General features: G+C 44.1%; 1 long non-coding RNA gene across 1 annotated transcript; it reads left to right on the top strand.

Annotated features, from left to right (window-relative positions):
* The first annotated feature begins 6,524 nt into the window (after nucleotides 1-6,524).
* Nucleotides 6,525-13,219, top strand: Gm30570 (predicted gene, 30570). The gene is made up of 4 exons (NR_152620.1): nucleotides 6,525-6,589; nucleotides 6,702-7,051; nucleotides 10,104-10,543; nucleotides 11,418-13,219. It is a non-coding gene; the product is annotated as a predicted gene, 30570 (long non-coding RNA).
* Nucleotides 13,220-14,516: the final 1,297 nt, after the last annotated feature.

Here is a 14,516-nt window from a genome sequence, read left to right as displayed (position 1 = left end):
TCAGGCTCTCAATGCTATCACTTTTAGACAAATGTATCACATTTTCTGAAACAGTAATTCAAACAGGCATTCATAAGAGCCCAAAACAGAGACAATCCAAATGTTCATTAAAAGGTGGTGGCGCACGCCTTTAATCCCAGCACTCTGGAGGCAGAGGCAGGCGGATTTCTGAGTTTGAGGCCAGCCTGGTCTACAAAGTGAGTTCCAGGACAGCCAGGGCTACACAGAGAAACCCTGTCTCAAAAGAAAAAAAACAAAACAAAAGGTGAAGGCCGAGGCTGGTGAGATGGCTCAGCCGTTAAGAGCACCGACTGCTCTTCCAAAGGTCCTGAGTTCAAATCCCAGCAACCACATGGTAGTTCACAACCATCCCTATCAAAGATCTGATGGCCTCTTCTGGAGTGTCTGAAGACAGTTACAGTGTACACACATATAATAAATAAATAAATAAATAAATAAATAAATGGTGAAGGTCAAGCCCATGCTGGCTGTGCATGCCTGTAACCTCAGCACTTGGGTCGGGAGTCAAGGGTTTAAGGTTACCCTCAGTAACTTCAGAGTGAGAATTTGAGGTCATCCTGGGCTAACTGTGACCTGTCTCACACAAACATAGTCTCCCCCCAAATTAATGGGTAAGTAAAATATGGCATATTCGAGCAATCTAGCACTTTTCAGCCATGATCAGAAGGAACAAAATTCTGCTGTTAACTACACGATGTATCTCAAAAACACTGTGCTAAATGAAGTAAGCCAGTAGCAAATGTTGCCTAGAACAAGCTCACCAGTGTGTAGCTAACTAGAACAAGCTCACCAGTGTGTAGCTAACTAGAACAAGCTCACCAGTGTGTAGCTAACTAGAACAAGCTCACCAGTGTGTAGCTAACCAGAACAGAAATGGCTGAGGGCCAGGAAGTGCGAATGGAGTGAGGCTGTCTAACGGACTTTCTGTTTAAAGTGATGAGGAAATTCTGGTTGGTTCTACTGAGCTGTGCCCCTAAGACTGACTGTATACAACCTGCTTCACTATCCTCTCAACTCACTGAAGTTACCATTGTCAAAGTTCCTTGTTTGCCCAAACCTGAGGTCAGTCGGCTGAGTGGTCTCTTTGTAGAAAAGAACCCTCTGGGGGATGGAGGAGTGGCTCAGAGGTTAAGAGCACTGCTCTTCCAGAGGTCCTGAGTTCAATTCCCAGGAACCACATGGTGGCTCACAACCATCTGCAATGGGATCCAGTGCTCTCTTCTGGTATGTCTGAAAACAGCGACCTTGTACTCATATCAAATAAATCTAAGAAAAGGAAAGGAAAGAAGAGAAGAGAAAAGAAAAGAGCCCTCTGCAGCCAGGTCTTGGCTCCCACCTACCCTCATCCCCCAGGCTAGGTTTCTCTATGTAGCTCTGGCTATCTTGGACCAGGCTGGCCTTGAACTCAGAAATCTGCCTTCCTCTGCCTCAAGAGTACTGGGATTAAAGGCCTGTGCCACCATCGACTGGGAAGCCTTGGCTAATTCGGCGTGTCTTTCTTTTGGCTTTCAGTTGTTCTTCTCAGGGTCCTCGCTAGTTCCTCCCTGTATTTACAGACTGGGTTCTGTGTCTCCTCTATAGCTCTGCCCAGTGACCTCAAGAAGCTGTCTTTGGCTGTGAATGCCATTTGAAGACTGGCCGAGAACTTTCTAGACACATTGATAGACACTGCCAAAGCTGTTGGATGGGTTCTTCAAACTTAAGTCTAACATAAAAGTTCTAGCCAGCCTCAGCCATTCCCATCCCAAACATGCTCTTACTATACTGGACCCATCTTTCTTTGTGTTTTCTTTTTTGAGGCAGTGTCTCACGCTGGGTCCAGGCTGGCCTGAAACTCATTGTGTAGCTTCATCCTATATCAGCCTCATATGAGCTACCATGTTTGGCTCTGTTAAAAACATTTTTCTAAAACATTTTTTACAAGTGTATGCCACATGTCCATAGATGCACTCAGAGGCCAGAGGAGGGTGTTAGATTCCCTGAAGCTAAGTACAGGCAGTTGTGAGCTAAGCACTGTGGGTACTGGGAACTGCATGGCTGCATGAATCCTCTGAAGGAGTAGCAAGGGCTTATCACTGGTGAGCCATATTTCCAGCCACCTGGGTCCATTTTATCCATCTTAATTCAGTTGCCCTTGGTACCTTTCTGAGTCTTTGGTCCTGGACCATGTCGGATGCTAATATATGCAGATGCTCAAGTCTTATATGGGAAGGGGCTGTATTAGCATCTAACTACTACATTCTCTTCTGTACTTTCTGTTTGCTTTTTTGTTGTTTGTGGTATTATTGTAGCTTTTCATTTTACATATATGGATATTTTTGTCTGTCGATATGTCTATGCATCATGTATGTACAGTGCCCAAGGAAACTAGAAGAGGTGTCAGATTCGCTTGAACTAGAGTAGAGTTACTGTCGTGAGCCACCATACACAAGCTGAGAATCAAATCCAAATTCTCTGCGAGAGCAGACAGAACTCTTTTTTTTTTTCCTTTTTTCTTTTTTTTTTAATTAGGTATTTTCTTCATATACATTTCAAATGCTATCCCAAAAGTCCCCCATACCCTCCCCACCCCACTCCCCTACTCACCCACTCCCACTTCTTGGCCCTGGTGTTCCCCTGTACTGAGGCATATAAAGACCAAGGGGCCTCTCTTTCCAGTGATGGCCGACTAGGCCATCTTCTGCTACATATGCAGCTAGAGATATGAGCTCTGGGGGTACTGGTTAGTTCATATTGTTGTTCCACCTATAGGGTTGCAGATCCCTTTAGCTCTTTGGGTACTTTCTCTAGCTCCTCCATTGGGGGCCCTGTGTTCCATCCAATAGCTGACTGTGAGAATCCATTTTTGTGTTTGCCAGGCACCAGCATAGCCTCACAAGAGGCAGCTATATCAGGGTCCTTTCAGCAGAATCTTGCTGGCATATGCAATGGTTTCTGCGTTTGGAGGCTGATTATGGGATGGATCCCCGGATATGGCAGTCTCTAGATAGTCCATCCTTTCGTCTCAGCTCCAAACTTTGTCTCTGTAACTCCTTCCATGGGTGTTTTGTTCCCAATTCTAAGAAGGGGCAAAGTGACCACACTTTGGTCTTCGTTCTTCTTGAGTTTCATGTGTTTTGCAAATTGTATCTTGGGTATTCCAAGTTTCTGGGCTAATATCCACTTATCAGTGAGTACATATCATGTGAGTTTTTTGTGATTGGCTTACCTCACTCAGGATGATGCCCTCCAGGTCCATCCATTTGCCTAGGAATTTCATAAATTCATTCTTTTTAATAGCTGAGTAGTACTCCATTGTGTAAATGTACCACATTTTCTGTATCCATTCCTCTGATTAGGGACATCTGGGTTCTTTCCATCTTCTGGCTATTATAAATAAGGCTGCTATGAACATAGTGGAGCATGTCTCCTTATTACCAGTTGGAACATCTTCTGGAAATATGTCCAGGAGAGGTATTGCAGGATCCTCCGGTAGTACTATGTCCAATTTTCTGAGGAACCGCCAGACTGATTTCCAGAGTGGTTGTACAAGCTTGTAATCCCACCAACAATGGAGGAGTGTTCCTCTTTTTCCACATCCTCTCCAGCATCTGCTGTCACCTGAATTTTTTATCTTAGCCATTCTGACTGGTGTCTTAGTCAGGGTTTCTATTCCTGCACAAACATCATGACCAAGAAGTAAGTTGGGGAGGAAAGGGTTTATTGGGCTTACACTTCCATACTGCTGTTCATCACCAAGGAAGTCAGGACTGGAACTCAAGCGGGTCAGAAAGCAGGAGCTGATGCAGAAGCCATGGAGGGATGTTCTTTACTGGCTTGTTTCCCCTGGCTTGCTCAGCCTGCTCTCTTATAGAGCCAAGACTACCAGCCCAGAGATGGTCCTACCCACAAGGGGCCTTTCCCCCTTGATCACTAATTGAGAAAATGCCTTACAGTTGGATCTCATGGAGGCATTTCCTCAACTGAAGCTCTTTTCTCTGTGATAACTCCAGCTGTGTCAAGTTGACACAAAACTAGCCAGTACAAGTGGTGTGAGGTGGAATCTCAGGGTTGCTTTGATTTGCATTTCCCTGATGATTAAGAATGCCGAACCTTTTTTCAGGTGCTTCTCAGCCTTTCGATATTCCTCAGGTGAGAATTCTCAGAACTCTTAAATGCTGTGTTATCTCTCCAACCCCTGTTGCTTGTTTTGTTTGTTTGTTTTGAGACAGGGTCTCAAAGATAATAGGTTTTCTCCACCAAATAAGCCAATTCAAACTGAATCAAGAATACAAAGGCAGAGGAGTTACAGAGACAAAGTTTGGAGCTGAGATGAAAGGATGGACCATGTAGAGACTGCCATATCCAGGGATCCACCCCATAATCAGCATCCAAACGCTGACACCATTGCATACACTAGCAAGATTTTATTGAAAGGACCCAGATGTAGCTGTCTCTTGTGAGACTATGCCGGGGCCTAGCAAACACAGAAGTGGATGCTCACAGTCAGCTAATGGATGGATCACAGGGCTCCCAATGGAGGAGCTAGAGAAAGTACCCAAGGAGCTGAAGGGGTCTGCAACCCTATAGGTGGAACAACATTATGAACTAACCAGTACCCCGGAGCTCTTGACTCTAGCTGCATATGTATCAAAAGATGGCCTGGTCGGCCATCACTGGAAAGAGAGGCCCATTGGACTTGCAAACTTTATATGCCCCAGTACAGGGGAACGCCAGGGCCAAAAAGGGGGAGTGGGTGGGTAGGGGAGTGGGGGTGGGTGGGTATGGGGGACTTTTGGTATAGCATTGGAAATGTAAATGAGCTAAATACCTAATAAAAAATGGAAAAAAAATACAAAGGCAGGTTTATTAGAAGCCAGCTCTTGTTGGGTTCACTAATCTCACAGGAGGAGGAGAAGGTCAATGGAGTTACATACACAGGATAAAGGAAGGGGTCTTATAGAGTTTAGGTGAGGAGTGATAACCCCTTAGCTAGGAGCTGGGATTGTGTCACTATATCGTCAAAACCTGAGCCCCTTGGCAGGCACTCTTGGGTGGGTTGCCGGAAATGCAGAGGCACGGAGTGATGCTGCGTTAGCTGGAGGCTTCCTGTGGGCAGGAGAGTTTTCTCCCTTGTGGGCAGAGTTGAGGGAAGAAGAGTAGACGGGGTTTCCCAGCTTGTGCAGGGGCGAACAGGGCTCCCAGCCTAAAAAATGTAGCTTATTGTTTGCCCTTAATTTACTATGTAACAAAAACTGGCCTTGAACTCATCCTCCTGCCTCTACCTCCTGAGTGTTGGGATTACTGGCATGTGCCACTATGCCTGGCTTCCTCTTAAGTGTTCTAAATCACCTTCGGCACTTACAGAGGGAGTTTTGTGATTTGAGTGTTTGTCTATATAATTCAATTGTTGGCACCTTAATTCCCCCATATTAATTTTCATTCCAGTAGTGGCGATGGAACTCACGCCTTTCACACACAAGCATTTGCCACTGAGTTCCATCCTCAGCTCTTGTGGTTTTGAGACTTGAATTCACATGTGGCTTAGGCCAGCTTTGAACTTGCCACTTTTCAGCCTTCCCCCTTCTGAGTGCTGATATTACTGGCTTACACCATCACTCCTGGCTTCGAAGACATGCATTACTGACAACTGGAGATGAGGCAAGACAAAGAGACAGGGAAAGTTAAGATGCCGTGGGAAGGAAGCATAGGAAAGAAACCACATCCCAGGATCTGGTCTATTTTGCTGCTGTTAGAGGTGTAAGACCCCTGAAACTGGGGAGACCTCTGCTCAAGTCCCGGGATGAGCTGGCCGGCACCCCAATAACTCGAGAGAAAACCACACCTGATGCAAACTGCAAGAGGCTTTATTGTCAGCTAGCTGAGGATGAACTCCTTTTGCTGCTTAGGGAACAGGAGTTTAACAGTAGGGGGCTTTTTGCTGGCTATAGGGAACAAAGAGCTTCTTTCTGGCTGTATATTTAGAGATCAGGGAAAACAAGCTTGGGGAACGTCCAGGGAATTTACCTTCTAGGGAGAAATGCTCTAAGTCGGGATCTCACAGAGGCAGGAAGCTTTAGACATTACTGAAAAAGCCAAAACTGCCTCATAGACACAACACATGGTTTTCTAAAGACACTTCAAACAAAGACGTCAAAGATAATAAATCGACTGTGTTTACCTTGGGCTCAAAATTAGACCTATAACCTCGAGTTTCTTACACCTCCCTCCCTCCCTCTGGACAAGACCCCTCATAAATTCATCTTACAACTTTGTTTACAAAAGAACATTCTTTAACCTATAAGCCTTGTAAATTATACTCTCTGAATGAAAAAACAAAACAAAACAAAACAAAAACTTAGAATGCACAAGATCATTGATCGAGCCATTGTGGAGACAGTTAAGGTGTGGTTCTCGCTTACCCACAAAGTAAATCTTATTTCTCCCATGAATGTCTCGTCTCTTTATATTCTCCTCTGTGCTGAAGACCTATGTTAAGGCCAGGTGTGGTGATATACATCCTTAGCCCCAGCACTTGAGACAGAGGCCGGGAGTTCGCTCAGAGCTGGAGTCCAACCTGTTATACATAGTGAGTTCCAGGTTAGCCTTAAGTGGAAGCCTTTGGGTGGATTATTGTGGGTCTTATTTGAGAAAGGGCAAACTGGGACAACATGGTGCTAAGTTTCTTTCTCCTGGATTAGGGGTTTTCACAGTTGATGCCTTCTTGGTCAAGTCCATTCCTGTCGGAGTATAGGAGGTAAAGCCGGGGATCTCTGAGGTAGAGGAAAAGACGAAGGCTGAAGGATGACCGTCCTCACTGACATTCAGTAGAAGGAGAGAACTTATCCTCTGATGACCACAGGTGGTGCTTACACACACACACACACACACACACACACATATACACAAACACACTTTCTCTCACACTCACACACATACATGTACAAAATAAATAATAATGTAATAATGCAATTTTTAACAGTGAAGAATGACCTGATAACATGTTTCTGGGTGTGAAAGCGAAAGGACAACTTTGGCTGCCTTTCCTCAGGTGAGGCCCACCTTGGATTTTTGTTGTTGTTGTTGTTTGTTTTGTTTTGTTTTGAAACAGAGCCTCTCAGTAGCCTGGAACTCCCCAAATAGGTTACATGTGTTGCAGGATATTTGATCACACTGTGAACCCCAAGATTGTGTTACATACTGAAAAAAAAAAACCTGTTCCTAGTTGTGTGGTGGCTCAGCCTTTAGCACATACCGCTAATCCCAAACAAGGACCCACATAGTGGAAGGTAAAGTTTGTTTGTAGAAGGAAGCACCTGTAAGCAGATGTGTAATTGAGAGGCAGACAAAGTGATGAGTCAGAGGAAGATTGGACAGAACAGGATCTGCCCAGCTCTCCAGAGAACAGCGAGGGAAGAGAGGTGACAAGAGAGAGCAGTGCAGAGAAAGAGGGGAGGAGGCAGTTTTCCTGGGACAGTTGTACAGAGACAGGTTGCAGAGAGAATAAGCTAGACACAGGCAAAGACAGAACAAGCCAGAGTGAGGAGGAGCCAGTAGAACATATTGCCAAAGTTAGTATGAGGCCAAGCAGAGCAATTCAGTAAGAAACCGAGAGAAGCCAGATTGAATCAGTCAGTTAGGAGAGAACTTTGGGTCAGAACAGCTGAGTTGAATCAGCCAGCTAGAGATCAGAAAGAATAAGAAAGGGTGACTTATTCAGCATAAGTCTTAGAAGCTGACAGCATTCTAGGCCTAGATAAGACTAGAAGCTTCCATGACTAGGGCTAGGTTAGCAGACAGAGGCAGTAAGCCTCAGAGATGCCACTTACAACAGGTGATTAAAAGTTACATTTACATACGTGTGTTCTGGAAATTACAAACCTGTTACCACTCCGGGTTTCTCTTGAGTTCTAGGAATCGAATCTAAATCCTCCTGCTTTCAAAGAGAGCAAGCAGTTTACCAGCTGAACTATTTCCCTTGCCTCTAACTGCTATGTGTTAAGTTCCGTAAGAGGCTTAACCACCCGAGGAAACTTGTGTATCTTAAAACTCTTAACAGTCAAGTGACTGTTAAAACTCACTGACTCACAGAAACCAACTGAAAACAACTTAGGTGAGAGGAACTCTGATGTGGATTGTGATTTAGACAATATCTGAGAACAGCTACATGTGTTACACAGACCGGTGGCTTCATGACTATCTGAGAACAGCTACCAGTGTTACACAGACCGGTGGCCTCATGTCTATCTGAGAACAGCTACCAGTGCTACACAGACAGGTGGTATCATGTCTATGGAAGAAACACCTGTGGCTTTAGAGAAACATCCTGCAGGATGAACGGATAAAGTTACACTGTGTCAGAAACTAGCTAGAGAAAAAGAGGAAATAAGAGAGATGCAGAACTATTGTTGCCTGTGGGGTCCACTCCAATACACTCTTTACTTGTGAGTGTGCGTGACGTTTTTCTCATAAAAATGTTTAGAAAGTTAACAGCTGATGCTAAAGTTAGGAAATCCCACTCCACCTGTAATCCTCAGGTGGGTAAGAGTTTGTTAGTGACCTCTGCCACAGTGTGGGTGGTGGAGGTGGGTGGGCTGCCTCCCAATCCTGGCTCAGGCAGGGTGGCCTCTGATCTGGGCTCCGGAGTTGGGAAAGGGAGCTGACCCATGGAAGACACCCCCCCCCCGCACCCCACTCCCCTGTCCTCATCATCTACGCTCAATGGCTGGGAACCCCTGAGGCTGCTCTCTTGGCAGTGCGCGCTGCTCTCCAGTCCAGGAAGACAGACGGAGGGATGGGAAGAACAGAAGTTCCTTCCCACTCATGTGTGTCTGCGAGTCCTTAGCAGCTCCCGCTACCCTGCTACCCTCGGTTAGGGTGTGAGAAACAGTGGTTTATGGGGGAAAGTTTGCTGTTTGTTTTCGTAGAGATCAAAACTCTCATCTCCCTCCGTTAACATAAGCCATCAAGGGTTGATCTGTATTTAATTTTCCCTGGGTGGTCCCGGGGTGACATCTTGCCCTTTTGTCTGACGGTAGGAACTTGGGAACCCTATCCTTCGTTCCATCTACTTAGAAGACAGCCCACCTCCTGCTGCCGACCTGGCAGTGTTGGGCGGATTCTGTTTTGAAACCGCCGCGTCTAAAGTTACTCGGAACAAGAGCTCCTTACAAGTGAGCGCTCAGGGCAGAAACCCATGTGTCCTGGCCACGCCAGAGCAGACTGGTCCTGCAAGCAAGAAAAAGTTGCACAGGGCTCCCTGCCCCCGTCGCTTTCTTTTCCTTCTTTTCCTTCTTCTTTGGGGTTTTGAGGTGAGGGTCTCACTTTGCAGCTCAAGCTGGCTGGGAACTCCTGACAGTCATTTAACCTCAGCCTACCTAGTGCTGGGATAAGAGCTCTGAGGCACAACGCCTGGCAAGTACTCTTTGTACATCTTGTACATTCTTTTCTGCCTGTTTTCATTTCTTTTGAGATAGGGTCTTATAATATAGCCCACTTATCTTCGTCTCCCAAGGGTTTACAGGAGTATGCCACCATGCTTAGCACCTTTGTAAGCTAAAATGTTTGCATTTTATTTATTTTAGTTTTTCGAGACTCAGTTTCTCTGTGTAGCACCTCTGACTGTTCTGGAACTCTCTGTAGACCAGGCTGGCCTCAAATTAATAAAGAGTCGCCTGCCTCTACCCTCTGAGTGCTGGGATCAAAGGAGTGCACCACCACCGCCCGGCTCCTCGCATGCCCATTCACAATCCACAAGCATAGCCGGAGCCCCGAGGACTCCAGGAAGTTCTAGTGCTCACTGTTCTGTGTGGCAACCTGGGCACACACTCCACAGTGTGCCAAGAAATGGACCTTGAAATAATAGGCTGGACCCAGAGCTGTCATTCAAAATATACCATTGTCCTTTCCTTTCCCCAGAGCCTGAAGTCTGTTTTTATTGGCCCAACTAAAAGGTCGGATCCAAATCATGGATTTAGTAGCGCATCTGTACATTATTTGTGATACAGGCGTTTTGATTTCATTACACCTGTGACTTCATACGATTTATTTTTAGTATATACACTAACGTGAATAACAACTTTATGATTAATTTTGTTCGACAGGAAGAAGAGAATAAGAAGAAATTAAGTTGCACTCCGGCACCCACACCCCGGAGAAGCCTCAATACTTGTAGTTAGTTGGAGCATCTGGGTTCCAGGGACCTGAAGCACATACCAGGGCATGCTAGTGAGCATGGGCGTTTCTCCCCAGCCCTGAAATCCCGTTTTAAAAGGTTCTCTCTTACTGCTTTTGAATCTGCTCACGTCAAACCTCCTCGGTGCTTGAAGCCAAAGTGCTCACATTTTTCTTGTCGATGGAGGAGGCAATTCAATTATATATTTAAGAGGCTGAGGCTGTTGCTCACCTGTGCACAGACATATATCAGTCACGACCGAAATTTCCTGGCGATATGCCCAGAGATAAATATATCTGAGTATGACCATGGAATTGGACGTGGGAACGCAGATTTGAAAAGCTGCATCAGATCCTCGTTGATTTTCAGGTGAGGCAGAATTCGGTTTATCACCGGCAGTTATAAAATGGAGCGCAATCCTGCGTGCCCTTGGCATCGTCTTCCCTGGCACCCTTATTACAAGGTCTTTACGATCAGTTGGGGAGTTTGTAATTATCAAGATAAAATAAATAGTTCCAGTTGGTTTGATGGCTAAAATAAGTCAAAATACATGAAAGTGAACAGAGATTTGCACATAGTAACCTCTAGTGATTGTTTCAAAATCTACTTTCTAAACCCTCAGGTGTATGCACACAGACCCATACACATAAATAAAAATAAAAATGTTTTAAAAAGGAAAACCTGAAAATGGCGATTATAGGAAAGCATATATGATGTGATTCCAACTGCACATAAAATGATATAGAAATGTGTAACTACATACATATGCATAACATGTCCTATATAACATGGGAATGACAGATTTCAACAGTAGTGAGATTTGAGATGATTTTTCTCTTTGTGCATTTTCTATGTAGAAAAAAGCAAAACAAACCAATATATTTCAGAATGAAAAAAGAGGCATATATTTGCAGTTAAGTGTTCCCCAAGGAAAGTGGTTTGTTGACAAGTAGAAAACATTAATTATAAGGCAATCAAATTGGATACTGAGTAGGGTTTCTAGATTTAGCAAATAAAAATAGAAGATCCTCGGTTAAATATAAAGCTTGATAAACAGTGTCAGTATGTTTCCATGAATATCTGGGACATGGCTTCTTCAGTTTTTTTTTTTTTCCAAAGACAGGAAGTAAATGTAGCTAATAGTAAAAGTATAGTTCCTAAATTACCAATACATGTATATACATTCTTGTCTCATACCCACTCATACCCATACCCACTACATATAGGTTTACTTCTTTTTCAGCTCTGAGAATTATTGTGTCCGGCCAGCAGATCACAGGTCTAGGTTCGAGCCTGGAAAGGCATTTTGGAAACCTGGAAGAGAAGAGGGACTAGGCGACGAGAGAAAGAAATGTAGCTAAGTAAAAGCAGATTCTGATCAAAGCTCAATTTTACTGTTCCGCACGCAGTATGAAGCAGGGGAAGGGGGCGCCGATTCCTGCCAAATAGTCCTGGGGACCAGTAGCAGGGTGACCACGTGTATGGTTCCGAACAGCAAAGCAGCAGGTTCCAGCAGTGGGCATGGCAGAACGATTTAGCGGCAAGCTCCATCCAGGTGTAAACACTGGAACCATTGAGGCTGGGGGAGGGGAGACTACAGAGAATGGTACCCAAGCCTTGCACATGATAGGCAAGCAGGCCAACATGGGCTACATCCCCTCCTCTCTTTTTCTTTTCTGTTTTCTCCTCCTCCCCCTGCCCCACCCCATGTAGCCCTGGCTGTCCTAGAACTCGCGCTATGGAGCAGGCTGGCCTTGAACTCACAGAGTTCTGCCTGCCTCTGCCTCCTGAATGCTGGAATCAAAGGCTCCCCCTAGCCTTTTCTTAACTCTTTGTTTTGAGACATGGACTTACCCATGTTGTTCCAGAACACTTGCAGCCTAGGGGGACCTCGGATTTGTGACCCTCTTACTTTAGCTGAATGGTGAGATTTATGCCTGCTTCATTAGGTCAAACTTCTTCATATGCACCTTCTCATTCTTCTATCTCTATGCAGGATTTGCTTCAGATGGTGAAAGGCTGTACCATGTCCATGCTTCTTCCTATGGAACAGGCATGGAGCCAAGCATTCCAAATGGTCAGAAGCTCTGTGGGTTATTTATTTATTTATAGATTTAATAGGTGGAGCCCAGGTCCTCAACATGCAAGTTAAGTGCTCAATAACTGAACCAAACCCCTAGTCTTAGAATATATCTGACTGGGCCTCTGCTCAGTATAAAATTATTTTACATCACTTTATATGCAAAATTAATAAGCTAGAGAGATGGCTCTGTGGTTAAGAGCACCTGCTGCTCGTTTGATTCCTAGCACCCTAGCTAGCAGCTACCTTTAATTTCAGTTCCAAGGGATCTGAAACCCGCTCTGTTACTAGCCATGGTGCATACACATACATGCAGACAAAACACTCAATGTAGGAACAAAAGGTAAGCTAATATACAATCTGCCACTGGGCTGACATTTTATTTAACCAATCTTTAATTGTGGATTTATTTGTATATCCATTTACATTTTGGGTTTTTTTGCTAATTTTATACCACCTTAAAGTCCTTAGTAAATTGAAATTTTTTTTCCACAGCCATCATTTTATTTCTAGGATAGATATCTAATAGTATTTTATTTTTAGGCTAGCTGGAATTCTTCGAGAATTTGTTTTGAGGCTTAATTGACTGGAATGGCAAAGAGTGCTTATGCCTGTAATTCTCTAGTTTGTTTGTTTGTTTGTTTGTTTGTTTGTTTGTTTGTTTTGTTTTCAAAACAATGTTTCTCTGTGTCCCGGGTGTCCTGGAACTGGCCCTGTAGACCGGACTGGCTTCAAACTCAGAGAGCTACCTGAGAGCTTTCCGTTGCCTACAGAGTGCTGGGATTAATGGCTTGTGCCACCACTGCCTGGCGTTGTCTGTAACTCTTAGCCTGATTTTGTTTAGTCATTTTTCCATGGCTGTGTTCATTAACTTTATTTGCTAAATTCACCTATTTATTTTTAGGGAGGTGATCTTGAAATTATTCTAATCTTCTTAATGAATTAAACTTTAATTGATTAAAGGCACATATCTTTAATCTTGGAATTTGTGAAGCAGAGGCAGGAGGATCAGGACTTCAAAATTTTCCTCAACTATATAGTATGCTTGAGGCAAGCCTCGGCTACATGAGCTTTATCGTCAAAGAATAAAAACAAGGGATTTTAGAGAGATGGCTCAGTGCTTAAGAGCACTTCCTGTTCTTCCAAAGGACTTGAATTCCAGTACCAGCACCCACATAAAGGTGATGTGTGGCTGGGGGTGTCTGTGGCCCCAGGCTGGGGGCAGGGAGGCATATAGGCAACAGACCTCAAGGCTTGCTGATGGGTTAGCCGCTAACAAGCAAGCTTCTGATTCAGTGAAAGTCCTATCTCAAAACCCACAGTAGAGGAACACTGGACATCCTGCCGTGGTCTCTACATGTGTGCACAAGATTCATATTCCCCCCCCCCCCGCCCCTGGACACACACACACACACACACACACACACACAACTGCACATATACCATACCACAAACATACCCACAAACCAAACAAAAACTTGGGAAACTGAGATCAGCCTTGTGTCATATTGTTCTTAGTGCATCCTCCGACCCCCACCCTCAAATGTGCCTGTTTATTTTTGGCTATTGGTTTTATTTTTGTTTTTTACCTAGAGCAAATTGACATCATAGCTATTAAAATCTCTTCAGCTGTTTCTTAGTGTAAAACATCATTTTTCTATCCACATGTTTACTACGTATCCAATTCTACTTTATCCTTTGTTATATTTGAAAACGGATGTCATCAGGAACTTATTGGCTGCAGGTTTGCAGTGAATAAGATTCATTTCTCCACATGACTTATTTGTTATTTTCAAAGAATGCTCTGTTTTTCTTTCCTTCCCTTTGATTTTCATGATGACTTTTTATCATACATTTAACTTTCAAAAACTTTGTCACTAGACTACGTTCTTTTGATCTGTCTAGCTGAACACCATTATCACATTGCTCTGTTATAAAAACTTAACAATGTGGTGTTAGAAAGTGTTAGAGGATAGGTTATGTGTGATATAAATTATTATAGCTTTATAACATTTTAAATGTTGTAGTTATTTTCCTAATCCCCTAATTCTAGAGATTTCTTTCTTTCTTTCTTTTCTTCTTTTTTAAGTCAGGGTCTCACTATGTAGCCCTGATTGGCCTGGAATCCCTTATATAGTCCAAGCCAAACTCACAGAGATCTGCCTACTCCTGCTGAGATTAAAGCTTGAGCTATCACACCAGCTTCTTCCTCCCTCCTCCTCTCCTTCCCCCTCCCTCTCTTCCTCCATCTTCCTTCCCTTT

Source organism: Mus musculus, chromosome 10 (assembly GCF_000001635.26).
Source record: "Mus musculus strain C57BL/6J chromosome 10, GRCm38.p6 C57BL/6J".
NCBI classification, from domain to species: Eukaryota; Metazoa; Chordata; class Mammalia; order Rodentia; family Muridae; genus Mus; species Mus musculus.
The sequence above is the reverse complement of the archived record's forward strand: the minus strand, read 5'-3'. Positions and strand labels throughout refer to the sequence as shown.